Source organism: Bubalus bubalis, chromosome X, assembly GCF_019923935.1.
Source record: "Bubalus bubalis isolate 160015118507 breed Murrah chromosome X, NDDB_SH_1, whole genome shotgun sequence".
NCBI classification, from domain to species: domain Eukaryota; kingdom Metazoa; phylum Chordata; class Mammalia; order Artiodactyla; family Bovidae; genus Bubalus; species Bubalus bubalis.
Window position 1 is genome coordinate 127,118,850 of NC_059181.1, and position 4,189 is coordinate 127,123,038.

General features: G+C 39.2%; 1 pseudogene; it reads left to right on the forward strand.

The window, feature by feature from the left end:
* Positions 1-3,311: 3,311 nt before the first annotated feature.
* LOC102415177 lies at positions 3,312-3,653 on the forward strand (annotated as a pseudogene).
* The last annotated feature ends 536 nt before the right edge of the window (positions 3,654-4,189 follow it).

Sequence of the window (4,189 nt, forward strand, 5' to 3'; positions counted from 1 at the left end):
GCAACCCCATGGACTATAGCCTACCAGGCTCCTCCGTCCATGGGATTTCCCAGGCAAGAGTCCTGGAGTGGGGTGCCATTCCTTATTTAATTAGGGATTGTCAAATGGCGATAGTCTGTAATCCCTTTTTCACTCATTGGCTCATGTACTTCTATAAACAAAAACCTCTTGTCACCAAGTTTTTAGTTACACTAAGTGTTATATGTATAGAAGAGACTGCAGTGACAATGTTGCTGGTATAGATCTCCATGTGCACCTCAGGCCTGGGCTCCCTGTGTTTACAATCACACCTCCAGCCTTTCCTTCCTAAGTATATCTTCCATACTAGTGTGTCTGGGTCCAGCCTTGACCACAAGAAATTGGGAGAAAGATTTTTAAATCTATGAAGTATAAATCCAGGGACTTGCCTGTCAGTCTAATGGTTAAGACTTCACCTTCCAGTGCAGGGGATGCAGGTTTGATCCCTGGTCAAAGGGCTAAGATCCCACATACCTCGTGGCCAGAAAAAAAAAAAAAATAAAACATAAAACAGAAGCAATATTGTAACAATTTAATAAAGAGTTTCAAAATGGTCCACATCAAAAATATTTTTAAAATAAAATGTAAAATATAAATTCAGGAGGGTCAAACTCCATTTAAATAGAATTTCAGAAAGAAAGAAAAACAGTTGAGGGGAGGAAGTAATGTTTTAAAAAAGAAGAAAAATTCTAACTGAAAACTTCAGTTTGAAAAGACCACTGAGTTGTAAGTAGAATGAAAGACAAAAGACTTGTGTATAAGCACAGCTTGTGAAATTTTAAGATATCAAGAATAAAGGGGTGAGCCTTAAAACTTCTGGTGAGAAAAGAAGTCTACAAAGAAATGACAATCCTCATTAGCAGCACTTAAATGCTAAAACAACAACAACAAACACAAAAATATTTGTAAAGTCAGAGAAAATGACTTTGAATGTAGAATTCTATATTAGTTAAATATAAGAACAAAATAGACATTTTTAGACATGAAGTATGAAAGAAATGGCAACCCACTCTAGTATTCTTGCCTAGAGAATCCTGTGGACAGAGGAGCCTGATGGGCTGCTGTCCATAGGGTCACACAGAGTCGGACACGACTGAAGTGACTTAGTAGCAGCAGCAGCAGACATGAAGTCAGAAGTTTTAACTCCCAGTTACCTCCTCTGAAAAAATTAATTACTTAAGGATGTACTCCAGCAATCAAAAAAACAAATCGAAGAAAGAAGACCTGGGATCTAAGGAGAAGAAATTCTAAGCCAGGAACACAATGGAAAAAATTCTAAGATGGCAGCTGTGAAGAGGGGAGGCCTGGAAAGAGTCAGTAGATGTCAGAGCATTTAACGAGTTGTCCATACAAACAGTTGGAAGAAACGAGTAATATCTTGATAAAAACACAAAAACCTTTTGCCAACAACAGCAAAAAAAAGACAATTAGAAACTAAGAAAAACACACTTCCTCCAAAAGTCATGATCCACATATAAAACAATGTAAAATGTGGCGTGCAAAGCAACTGGTGGATTGTAAGCAAAGAGAAATGATTTGAACTGGAAATTTGTGCTATTCTCCCCTTCAAGTGTTTTTTTAAAATAAGATTATATTACATATACTTCCCAGCATCCTATCTTTTCCACTTAACAATACTTTAAAGAATCTCTCTAAATCTGTTGCTATCGACCTAATTCTTCATTGTTAATGGACAATACTCAGTGATGTAGATGCACCAGATTTCTATGCTATTAACGACTGATTGGAATTGATTCTATTTCCTTTTTTTTGCCACTGCAAACTGAGCTACTGCTAACATCCTTATACATATATCTTTGTTTATATAGTAGTGTTCCTATTTCTGTTGGTACTTTTCTTTTTTTCTCTCTCTTTTTTTTTTTATTTTTGGCCCCATGGCATGTGGGATCTTAGTTTTCCAACCAGGGATCAAAACTGTGCCCCTCACATTGAGAGGTGGAGTCTTAACCACTGGACCACCAGGGAAGTCCTATAGTACTTTTCACTTTAAACTTTATATATTGTTTGAATTTTTGCCATCAACAACTATTAATTTTATTTAGGACAAAGCAACTATTAATTTTATTTAGGGTTTTGAAATTACATGCATCTGAATTCAGACCCACTAAGGCTCAGATACTGCTGGTGGAAGTGTGAGGTAATGCATCCCACTTTGAAAAATTATTCAGCATAATTAACCAGACTTGAGCATGCACAGCCCTATGACCCAGCAGCTCTACCCTTTAGCACATCCAATGCAAATGCATACACACGTGCCCCAAGAGATATGGGCAAAGTTGTTCTTATCACTTCTATTTGTAATAGCTCAAAACAGAACACTACAAATGTCTAACAACAGTAAAGATAAGTAAGTTGTGGTATATTCCTACACTAAAATACTGTACAATAGCTCTTCTAAAAACTGTGGTCTGTGGACCCCTGGGGAATCCCTAAAACTCTTATGGGGATCCTGAAGGTCAAAACTCTTTTCACAATAAGACTAAAATGATATTTTCCTTTTTCACTATATAGACATTTGCACCGATGGTGCAAAAGCAAAGGTAGATTAAAAAAAAAATCGCTGGTGCCTTAGCACCGCATGCGAAGAGTTGATCCATTGGAAAAAACTCTGATGCTGGGAGGGATTGGGGGCAGGAGGAGAAGGGGACGACAGAGGATAAGATGGCTGGATGGCATCACCGACTCAATGGACGTGAGTCTGAGTGAACTCCGGGAGTTGGTGATGGACAGGGAGGCCTGGCGTGCTGCGATTCATGGGGTCGCAAAGAGTCGGACATGACTGAGCGACTGATCTGATCTGATCTGATCTAGCACGTGTTAAGGCAGCAATACCAACTGTATCAGTATTCACTGCGTTCTTCACCCCCACACACTCCCAGTAAACAAAGCCCTTGATGAAACAGTATAAAAATTAATTGTATTAAATTTCAACCATTGAGTACAGTTACAAAATTTTCCACGTGATGAAATAGGGAGCACACATAAAGCACATCTGTTACATATCAATGTGCAATCGTTGCCTGAAGGAAAAGTACTTGTTTTTGTGAGCTGAATTAGACACTTTTTTCATGGAACACCATTTTTGCTTGAAAAGAAGACCCACAGACAGACTATAATTATTCAGACTGAGGCTTTTGGCAGATAGCTCCTTGAAAATGAGTGAAGTGAGTCTGTCACTTAACTGACAGTGTTTGCTACCAGTGATAACAATGGAGACAATGGAGCTTTCAAATAAAAATTCCAATTTTTGCTCTAACCTCCTCATCTCCAAGATGACCAAGGAAAGAAAGAACTGTGGTAATGCCCAAAAGGGCCATGGCCACATACAACCTATTCGCTGTACCAACTGTGCCCAATGTGTGCCCAAGGATAAGGCCATTAAGAAGTTTGTCATTTGGAACATCATAGATGCCACAGCCATCAGGGACATTTCTAAAGCGAGTGTTTTTGACCCCATGTGCTTCCCAAGCTGTATGTAAAACTACATTACTGTGTGAGTTGTGCCATTCAGAGTAAGGCAGTTGGGAATCCAGGAAGTCCAGAAGGACCCAACACCTCCATCCCGATTTAGACCTGTGGTTGCTGCCCCATAGCTTCCACCAAAGCCCATGTAATGAGCTAAGTCCTTAAAGACTGAAGAAATACTGTTCCCTGAAAAGATAATAAAATGGAAATTACATTAAAAAAAATTCAAATTTGGGGAAACCTATCCACCACTATGGGGGCTTTCCTGGTGGCTCAGACAGTAAAGAATCTGGCTGCAACATGGGAAACCCAGACTCCATCCCTGGGTCGGGAAGATCCCCTGGAGAACGGAATGGTAACCCACTCCAGTAGTCTTGCTTGGGAAATGCCATGGAGAAAGGAGCCTGGTGGGCTACAGTCCATGGGGTGGCAAAAGAGCCAGACACGACGGAGCAAATAACACTTTCACTTTCTTCATCTACCACCATGAGTTTGACAGCTTCCCAAATGGTTAAAGACTTTGCTGATGGGACCTATGCTAATAGTAACAAATGTGATTTTTTTGATACTGTATAGTAAAATGTGTTAATATTTGAAAAGTCTGCACATCTCAATGAAACAATATTTTCCAAATGACCAATAGAGAATGTTGCAAAATCAAGCATGGACGAAATATTGATTCAAA